Source organism: Mus pahari, chromosome 11 (assembly GCF_900095145.1).
Source record: "Mus pahari chromosome 11, PAHARI_EIJ_v1.1, whole genome shotgun sequence".
NCBI classification, from domain to species: domain Eukaryota; kingdom Metazoa; phylum Chordata; class Mammalia; order Rodentia; family Muridae; genus Mus; species Mus pahari.
Window position 1 is genome coordinate 36,417,793 of NC_034600.1, and position 11,119 is coordinate 36,428,911.

The 11,119-nt window shown below is 37.4% G+C and overlaps 1 long non-coding RNA gene across 1 annotated transcript in view; it reads left to right on the forward strand.

Annotated features, from left to right (window-relative positions):
- Positions 1 to 11,119, forward strand: part of LOC110328760 — a 148,871-nt gene that overhangs the window by 14,516 nt on the left and 123,236 nt on the right. The window contains exon 2 of the long non-coding RNA XR_002380882.1: positions 178 to 184. This is a non-coding gene — a long non-coding RNA (uncharacterized LOC110328760). The remainder of the gene's footprint in view (positions 1 to 177; positions 185 to 11,119) is intronic.

Genomic DNA, 11,119 nt, shown 5'->3' on the forward strand with positions numbered 1-11,119 from the left:
CCAGTGATCCTAAGATCACTTGGGCAGTCCTCCAGGGATGGTGGGGGTGTCCACTGAATCCGTGCCCTAAGTGACCCGGTGCTGGTGCAGAGCAGAAGGGGCTTGTGCCCCTGGTCAGGCTGGTTCTCTGCTGCCCTAGTGCTGTCTCAGGTGCGGTGCCCAATTGGATTGGAGCAGATGTTGAGTTTCACTCACCAGTGATCCTAAAATGCGTGGGCATTCCTCTAGGGACCCTGAGGGTGTCCGCCCACTCTGAGCCCTAGGTGACTCAGTGCTGGTCCAGACTGGAAAGGATTTGTCTACATGGAGGTTCTTTTTATTATTATTAATTATTATTATTATTTCTATTACTATTATTATTATTATTTTCTTTATTTACATTTCAAATGCTATCCCGAAAGTTCCCTATACCCCCCGCCCCTGCTCCCCTACCCACCCACTCCCTCTACTTGGCCCTGGCCTTCCTACATGGAGGTTCTTAATCCACTTGGACTTGAGCTTCGTACAGGGAGATAAGAATGGATTGATTCGCATTCTTCTAAATGCTAGCACCACTTGTTAAAAATGTTGTCTCTTTTCCACTGTATGTTTTTAGCTCTTTGTCAAAGTTCAAGTGTTTGGGTTCATTTCTGGGTCTTCAATTCTATCCCATTGATCTACCTGCCTGATAGTGTTCCAATACCATTCAGTTTTTATCACTATTACTCTGTTATACAGCTTGAGATTAGGGATGGTGATTTCCCCCAGATGTTCTTTTTTGTTTTTGTTGTTGAGAATAGTTTTTGCTATCCTGAGTTTTTTGTTATTCCAAATGAAGTTGAGAATTATTGTTTCTAACACTATGAAGAATTGAGCTAGAATTTTGATAGGGATTAAATCTGTAGATTGCTTTCAGCAAGGTGGCCATTGAATTGCAAAGCTTCTATAAGGCAAAGGAGGAGAGGCCCTTGGTCCTATGAAGGCTCGATGACCCAATGTAGGGGAATACCAGGGCCAGGAAGCAGAAGTGGGTGGGTTGGTGAGCAAGGGGAAAAAGTAGGGGATAGGGGGTTTTCAGAGGGGAATCCAGAAAAGGGGATAACATTTGAAATATAAATAAAGAGAATATCTAATAATTTAAAATGTTTTCAATATGTAACATGTTCCTTGACTTATTTATTTCTGGATCACAGTGAAAGAAATATAATAAATTTGAGTCTTGCTTCTCTTAAGATGTGTAGTCTAGAGGATATGTAGAAACATACAGCATGTATTACAAACTAAGAAGAAAATGTTCATGTTGTCAAAAAAAAATAGGACACAGGAATACTAATCAGATATGTACATAGGGAAATAATGTGGTCGAGATTTCTATGAACTAAATCGTATTTTCCTCTGCACTTTCTAGGTGCGCATTGACTTTTTGATATTGCTAGTTCTCTGGAATGCCACATTAGTCTTGGTCACGTAAAATTATGAAAAAAAGAGAGAGAGATGAGTGAATGGCTCCTTATGAAAGGATCATTTCTTCAAAAATCAGTCTGGCCCGGAGGTCTTATCAACATGATTACAGATTATAGGCTGAACATTATTTAGGGACTGTCAGTACATACACAACTATTTGACACATAGTTCATCCACAAATTATTTCTACCTGTTACTACTGAAGCAGCTTCTCTAGGCCATTAAATAATAATTCACAGTACCTTTCCTCCACCCCAATAATGGATTTTCTTCTGGCTGCCTGAGGCTGCGCTCAAAATAACATAGGATTTCATGAAGTATGCATGCTGTAGGGAAGAACTAAATGGCTCAGACAGCTAATATGGAGGACATTTTGGAATTAAGAGGAAGTGAACATGGTTATGTGAAATAGTTTGTAGTAAGAAAATGAGAATAATAGTCTATTTTAACAGCTAAGGTAATTGTTTTAATATGAAACTATTGATTATTATGCTGATCCTGACATGAGCAACGTTGCAGTTTAATGTTAACAGAAGCAATAAAAACAGAATACACTTCTGTAGGATCAATGAGAGTACATTATTGTCTTAAGCTGTGTCTGACATCTATGATTATTTGAGGTCTTGGCTTTTCATTAATGAACCACTGATTATATATTATGTAGGTATAATAAGGTTGAGATAAACATAAGAAAAACAATGTCTATGACTTAATTTAAAATTACCAATAATTCAGTAAACTAACATTAAAAGTGATATTAACTATAATATATGTTAGACAGTATGACATGTATCAATACAGCTAAAAATAATAAAATTATGCACAGAAAGTTTTCAAAAACTGAAACTAAGTTGAAAAATACTGATAATAAAGTGTTTTTATTTAAAAGTTCTAGCAATTATAAATAAATTTAAACAATGGATTATTTGATATAGATGAAATAATGCAATATATTACTAAAACAGTACTTAAAGAGAATCATAGAACTCTAGATGCATATTCAAGAGACAAAGATCTAAAATTATTGACTTAAGGATACCATCCTGTACAGCTATAAAGATAAAATCAATGGGAGCTTGATGTGAGTGGAAATAGCTGGTAAGTGCAGAAATTAACATAAAAGAAAATGGGTAAAGAATAGAAAAATTATAATATCAAAGGATGGGTGAAACATGTGAGTCTAGCTAGACTGAGCTGGAAAACAAGAAAGAAGTTACCAGTCTCAAGTGTGAGAAAACTGATGAACATACAAGTCCTGGACCTAGAACTTCAGCACATATGCAGCAGATGTGCAGCTTTGGCTTCATGTGAATCCTGCAACAACTGGAGCAGAGGATTACCCTCCCACTGTTGCCTGCCGGAGGCTCCAGGCCTCCTAACTGTCTTGGCTGGTTTCAGTGAGAGAGGATGTACCTAGTCCTACCATGACTTCAGGTGTCTGCATAGGTTGATACCCAAGAGGACCTCATCCTTCTCAGAGATGAAGGGAAGGGCATGATGAGGGGAAGGACCCGTGAGAGGAGACTGTGAGGAGAGAAGTCACTGTGTCTGGGATGTAAAGTGAATGAATGAATGAATGAATGAAGAAATAAATAAATAAATAAATAAAATAATAAAATGATTTATAACTCTGAATTCTGCAGGCATTCAAAGGATAAAATTTTTACATACCATTCATGACAAAAACTGGAGTAGTGATGCAAAATCAAAACACTGAAAATGGCATAAAAATTAATTAGAATGTGAAGAACTCCATTACTACTTTAGTCACGTTACCTGTTTTTGAGTAGTTTAAATCAATTTTGATAGCTCATCTGTATTAAGAAATTTACCCTTTTGTGTGTGTGTGTGTGTGCTTCCAATTTTCAGATTTTTTTTCAGAATTTCTCAGAATATTTCATGTAATTCAGCATTCACAAAATTCAGTATATTTTTTAGAATAAGCCATAGTCAACGTAAGTGCTACAGTGTTACACTTTCATCTGTCTTGAACTTTGCATGCTTCTTTTCTTTTGGTTTGGCTTTTCCTGAGGACATTTATTCAAAAATCTCACTATTTTGTAGGGAGAATAATCATTTATTAACTCATCCTCGGATGCTCTTGGGACTGCCACTAATGAAGCAAGTGCTCTTTGGGACTGTCATCAATAAAGTAGATTGTTAAAATAATGTATTAATATTTCTTAGTAAGAGCAAAGATTACCAGCTCTTGAGTTGTGAAGTAGCTCCTTGTATAAATTGGTGCAAGAGCTTCTGATATGTTTTCTTATAAATAACAGCATTGCTTATTGCATGAGCATGGACAAGAACCCCTTCCTGACACTATTAATGATACTCTATCTGCTTGCCTACATGAGTCTAGCAAAACTGTCCTCTGAGAGGGTCCACCCAACAGCTGACTATAAAAGATGCAGATACCCATAGCCAAACATTAGATAGAGCTTGGAGAGTCTTGTGGAACAGTTGGGGAAGGGATTGAGGGACCCATAGAGTTCATGCTACAAGAGCAACCCAGTCAACTAACCTAGACCCTTGGGGTGTTCCCAGAGACTGAACCACCAAACAAAGAGCATATATGGGCTGGATCCCTGCCCCCAAATGCATACAGAAGATGTGCATCTTGGTCTTTGTGCAGGTCCCCAACATCTGGAACTGGGCCTGTCTGTCCCTGATTATGTTGTCTGTCTGTGGATCCTGTTCCCCTAACTGGTCTACTTTGTCTAGCCTCAGTGGGAGAGGATGTGCCTAATCCTTCATGTGAATTCATGTGCCAAGGTGGGTTGGTAACTGAGGGTGGAGTTGTGGGAGCTTTCCTATTCAGGGAAGAAGGGAAAAGAGGATGTGGGAGGTTTTCTATGAGGGGGTACTGGGTGGGGGAGGGTGCCTGTGATCAGGATGTAAAGTGAGTACATAAATTAATGAAAAATAAAAAGGAAGTTGGGAGGGGTAGGCTTAAGGGTGAGAATAGAAAGTCTCGAGATGTCATTTGCTAAGTGTATGCATGCATGAGACTTCAATGATGAGGTCATAAACAGCAACCACTTCTGTGATTGTGTCATTTGTTTCCCGTGGATTACTGAAGATTCACAAGTAAGAAAGCTACAGTGAGTCTCTCATGTAGACACAAGCTCAGCTATCTTATTTTACCCTTTAATACCTTCCCTAACCCAAATAAACACTTGTGGATGGTGCAGAAAAGTAAGTAAGTAAGTAAGTAAGTAAGTAAGTAAGTAAGTAAGTAAGTAAATAAATAAATAAATAAATAAGTGAATCTCTTCTCTTCCTTGAAGTCAGCTATTTTGCAGACCTGATGAATTTATTCACTTTCATTTCACTCTGTTCACAATAACTTTGTTAATTGTATGTGTTTTTTTTCCCCCTACATAGCATTACCATTTTCTAGTGCCTTTGAGAGGATTTAAAAGCAAAAGACATTGCTTTTTTCTTTACACATTATTTTAAGAGTCTCATTATTGCTGGTTGATATCCTCATTGATCTTATCCCCTTCATACCCTGCACTGCCCTGAAAGCGTCCTCAGGTAGATTTGTGGATAAACAGAATTCTCATTCATCCAAGTTTTGCTTTCTTTAAACATTTTTATAAACATTTTTAAAATTCTACAGGCACATTAGCGTAATATTATTGCAATTTTACTGGAAATAAAGGGACTTTAAATGGACTTAGTGAATGATGTCTTCTCTTTTTTCAAATAAAAAGAAATACTACAGACTTTGCAAGTCAACATCCTAAATGTGTAGCATCTACTGGGGCCCAGTAACCCTGAGGGCAGGAAGCAATCTATTTCCCAATAATATAAACAGATTAACAGTACTGCCTGTGTCAATTAGGTTTGCCCAAGAGCTATATAGAAACAATTTCATATCTTCATTTTAGCTTTAAAATGAACTGAAAATGTATTGCTTATTTAATGAGTACTCCGGCAGTAGTAGTAATTAATGAAACAGGATTAAGGAAGCATTAAAAATAGAGAGAAGTAGACATACTATTAAAATGCTGTTCTGTACTGCTGAATAATTCAGTAAAAACATTTTTAATTGGTCATAAAAGGATGCTAAATATTTATGCTTCCATATCCTAGTTTCTATCTAACAAATATTTTAGTGTTGAATGATACCAAAGGAAAATATTCCAGTGTTAATGATGCTGGACCATAATCTAACTTGGGTAGATCTGACTTGTTCTCATATTCTCCAATTAATTAGCTTCTGTGCTTCTTTTGACTTAATTCAACATCTATTTAAGAGTACTTTTCAACACTGAGTTTTTACATATGTTATCATTATTAATAATATGAAAATAAGATACATTTTAAAGCATTTAAGCACTTTTTTCCACAAATGTACAATATAAGATTTAAATAATGCCACCTGAGAAATCTAATTTGTATCTTATCATCCATTGCTGAATGATCAAATATTTGATTCTTATTAACTATGGTTCTTTAAACCACTCACTAAATGCAAGTTGGGAATCCTAGTTTCTAAATCTCCATTTGACAAATATTAATATGAGAACTGATTCAATAGCGAGAAGTTTCTTTAAAATGGCATGGAAGAAAGCAGAAATACCAGGAAATTCTGCAGAAAATGGTGTTGGTCCATCTGGAGACAAATAACGATTTCATAGGATTTCAGTGATAAAAATACAGTCAACAATCACATATTTTAATAGACTAGTTTGCTCACATGGGTTGTAGTATAAAATCAAGCAGTTTCTGTTACTTTGACTTGTTTGGGGAAGTAAACATAAATGTAAGAACTACTATATACTACTGGCCCATGATCACTCACTCACTAGGTACCAATGTTACAGAAATCAGATCAATGTATTATTCTAAGGTGGCACCCAAGCTTTTTGTGGGCCTCCAGTCTCTGCTAATGTTGATAGTTTTCATATACTTAAATTGGAAACAAAATGAGTCTTTATTGGTTTTCTTCGGGACTATCAGTCTTATTTGCCCAATCTTCTAGTTCTTACCATGCCTGTTCTACATTTTGTGATTTTTCATCCATATCTCATTTCCTAAGTGATATTTTTATGTCCTGTCTTTATTTCTCACACAACAGGCAAAGGGATCTAATAAAATGTTTGGTGTCAGATTGCTACTTAAAATTTCAATGTCTTCTCACTGAGCTTACTATATAAAAATTTTAGATTTTCAAAACTACTCATAAAATCATGCAAGACTTGACCCTGTCATGATTGTATTTCTAACCTTATAGCTTCTCTTTTATGTGTCTTGACTTTTCTACTCTAAAATACTGAGTCTATTTTGATTTCTTAGAGGCCATATTTCTTGAAACTCAAGTTTGTGTTTTATGTTGCTTTGTACTCTAGAATGGTGTTTTCAAAACTTTTTTCTCAAATTAGAAATAATAATGTAACTTGGAAATGTATAACATTTAAATACATCTTTGACCCATACCTACCGAAATAGTGATTTAATATTCTTTTAACAAACTTTTCATGTGATTTCAATGTGTTTGCTTGTTGGAGAATTAGCACTATCACCTTACTTTACTTCCTATGTGTTACTGTGTTGGAGAGATATTGCTACCATAGTATTTTATTTCCCAATTTCATCCTTCTCAAATCTATGGAGTCACTATTAGTCTTCTCTGAAAAATTTCTAGATTTTTAGGTCTCAGGAGGATTGTCTAATGTCTGGGGTTAATATTATCCATGTGCCATGTTTTGGTTAGGGTTTTATTACTGTGAAGAGACACCATGACCAAAACACCTCTCATAAAGAAATCATCTATCAGGAGTGGCTTACATTGTCAGAGGTTCAGTCCATTATCATCATGGCAGGAAGCATGGTAGCATCTAGGCAGACATGGAGCTAGAGAAGGAGCAGAGAGTTATACATCTTTGCAGGCAGCAAAATGGGACTGTCTTCCCACTGAGAGACAAGAAGGGGGGGGTCTCTTCTGCACTGGGAAGATCTTAAGCTTAGCAGTCTTCAAAGACTGCCTACAAAGTGACATACTTCCTCTAACAAGGCCACACCTATTCCAACAAGGTCATCCTCCAATAGTGCCACTTCCCACGGGCCAAGCATATTCAAGCCACCACATGCTATATGTGTCTGTAGGTTATTAGACCCACAGAAACCTCTGATTTCTTTGTTAAGAGGAAAGACAAAAATCTCAATATTAAGGTGTAAATATTCATAACTTGCGTGGGTGATCATAGTGATCTGAATTTTAATCACTGATGTGCACAATGTTTTAGTAAGATTTCTATCCCTGTGGTAATATTTAAAGTAAACATCTTTTTAAAAGGAAAGAATTAATTGGGTTCATGGTTTCAGAAGTTTTATTTTATGATCCTCTACTCTGTTGCTTTGGACTTACAGCAAGGCAGAGCATTATGGTGGCAAATACACAGTAACCAGGAACCCAATAGAAAGAAGACTTTCAGTACCAATAAATTTATCAAGAACAGATTCTAAAAAGTAAGAACTAACACGAATGGTTTGAAGATCATGGGGGTGACTTTCTATATCAGGGAAAGTCTGTGATAAAGTGTCATGGGCCATAGTAAGAGAACACTGGTGAAATGTAGGCAAGTCAAAATATATAACACTTCTCAGGATTTGTAGGCGAGCAGATAGGATTAAGACCAAATCAAAAGACTCTCTAATGGATCTCCTCCCTTTCCTTCTCCTCTTCTTCCTAATAGATTTTGTTCTCCCTTCATTAATACAGTTTTCCTAACCTTTTAGCTTGAAAATGTATCTAGCCATGCAAATAACATCCAAAGCTACTTTTAAGTTGTTCACAAGGCAAGAGAAACCAAAACAAGAAAGGAAGGATGGGGGAAAAAAGGAAAGTGACACTTTAAAGGATTGCCTCAATATTTCTGAACAACATTACAAGTTCATTTTTGAACTACACATTGTATATGGGAAAGTAAAAGTGATGTAGAGCAGGGAGACCCTTTGTGGCTTAAAAATTTGTACCTAAATCCAGGCAGTGGTGGCAAATGCCTTAGCCTCAGCACTTTGGAGACAGAGACAAGTGTGCATGTGAGATTAAGGCCCACATAGTCTGTAGAGTGGGTTCCAGGACAGCCAAAGGTATATAAAGAAACTATGTCTCAAAATAACAAACGAACGAACTAACAAACAAAAGTCATGAAAAGTGTATCATTTTAAAATGCAAGGAATGCATAAAGAATATATATAACGTATCTCAAAGGCAAGTATCCCTTGTATTATTGCCATCATTAATGCATGGCGAGCGTGGAAACATAGCAGTTAAAAAGATTGTAATGTCATCTATGTGTACATCAAGTAATCCCAGGATTCATGACATTTTTATCAGTTTTGAACTTTCCATTTGCCCCTGAACTTTACCAATTTATTTCAGTATTGATACCACTGGGTATCACTCAGAGCTTTAATTAGTATTTGGTAGAAAAATTCCTCCTTCATTTCCACCTGTTGCAGAGCTGTCTAGGACAGTCTTATTCTGGTGATGCCCCTATATTAATTTAGAACTATGGGACAGGGAGTGTGGGGGAATAAAGGGAGTGGGAGATAACCTGGCGTCCCACCAGAGTTTCGGTGCTTTGGGCGAGTCGATGCAGAAGGACTGCCGCACACTTTCCACATGGCCCCGGGTGAATGTCTGGCTGTGTGAAGCCACAGACTCCAGTCTACGGCGGGTGAACAGGGAGCAGTCTGAGATCTCTGGGCCTACGGAGGCCAGAGACAACAGGTTCTCAGTCTCGGACTTCCCAGATATCACTGGATACCCCGGAAGAGCTGAGAACAGAATGACCCCCCCCCCCGCCAGTCACTCAGTCAGCCCTGGGGCTGAAGGGAGGAGAGGGGTGAGGGAGAGGGGGGCGCTGGGTGGTTCCCACATGGGCAAGNCTTGGTCTGGTCCTTGGCTGGAACACAGGAAGGCCTTCAAGTGGGAGGTCAGACAGGGCTCTTTAGAGGAAAGCCTATCCCATTGTTCAAGCTCAGAGGTGGTGGTGGTGGGGGCGGCTTGATGAGCAAAGATAATCTATGGTTTTAGAGCTTCATTGTAGAAAGGCATGGAGAAAGAGAGAAGGTAGGAAGAGAGAGAGGCCTGCCATGGTCATGTAGAGAGAGGGGGGAAGGAAGAGAGAGAAGGAGGGCTAGAGAGTAAGAAAGATGAGAGCTTAAAGAGAGCCAGGAGGGGCCTAGCAGCCCCCTTTATAGTGGGCTGGGCTATCAGATTAACTGTGGGGAGCAGCATACCTGGCTAGAGTCAGGTAACTGGAGGTGGAGTCTAGCCAGAATGCTGGAAGTTTGGGACATTTTCTGCGTGACTTATAGTCATAGAATTATGGAGTTGGGGACTCTGAGGTGTCAGGTATCTGACTCTAGGAATGTGACTTGCTTTTCTGTCCCTTTTAGAGTTCTCTACTGGGTCGCTGGAGCAAACCTCATTCAACCAAATTAGGTGGCCTATCATGACCCAACATAGAACTACATTTTTGTTAATTTAATTGCTATTTCAGTTGATAATATTTCTTTCTTTATTTATTTATTTTTGGTTTTTCAAGACAGGGTTTCTCTGTATAGCCCTGGCTGTTCTGGAACTCACTTTGTAGACCAGGCTGACCTCGAACTCAGAAATCCACCTGCCTCTGCCTCCCGAGTGCTGGGATTAAAGGTGTGCACCACCATGCCCGGCTCAGTTGATAATATTTAAATTATAATAATGATTAATCTCAATTTAGTTTATATAATAATGGGCCTATAAACAGAGCCACTGAACTTGGGAAAATGTACAATATTTATAAGCCTACACTGAACTTCATATGCCTAAGTACCTTTTTATTCCTCTTGATTCAGATGCTGCATGCAATTTTATAGGGATTTCTGTTATCTTTCTATTCATTTTACTTCCTAATTACAGTAACTGATCTAAAAAAAAATCCATAAATTTCCTCACAAATTGCTACAAGTTATGGTTTACCTCATTATAATTTAATATTTTTCAGAATTACTCTGGTTTTGTCAGTATATTATTATGTATAATATTAATGAGATTTATTTTTATCTTTTCTTGTGAAACTAAATAATGCAGATCAGACCACTAAGAGATTGGCATAGAGCTGATAAGGTACTTAGCAGTTATCTAGCACATAGCTCTAGAGTTTAATCATAAAAATTTAAAACTTCATTTAATATGCATGAGCTTTGAGTGAGTGACCACTCAGTTTTGAAAGTGGCTGGTTATGATTGTCATACACAGAAATTTCTTCAGTAAGTAACTCTATATAAGATGTCATTAACTTGTGTAACCTGAGTTGACTCATTCACTCTCCATGGTACCTAGTGAAATTTTATTTCATTTCATTTTTCTTTTACATTTATCTGAAGTACATTGCATATAACTAAAAGGACATATAGCTTGATACATTCTGAGATCATAGTTTCCCCATATATAAGCATTGCTCTACTTCCCAATCACATATATTAGTTTTTCCAATTTTTTTCAATTAGATTTATAGAATTAAGAAATATGTTTTCTACTTTCTTGACATGAAAGACAGAACAATAAACTTTGAAGTGGACTAAGACATTTTAATGAAATATTTAGAGACTTCACCAGGGCATGACATGAAGCCTCAGATCTCTCTCTCTCTCTCTCTCTCTCTCTCTCTCT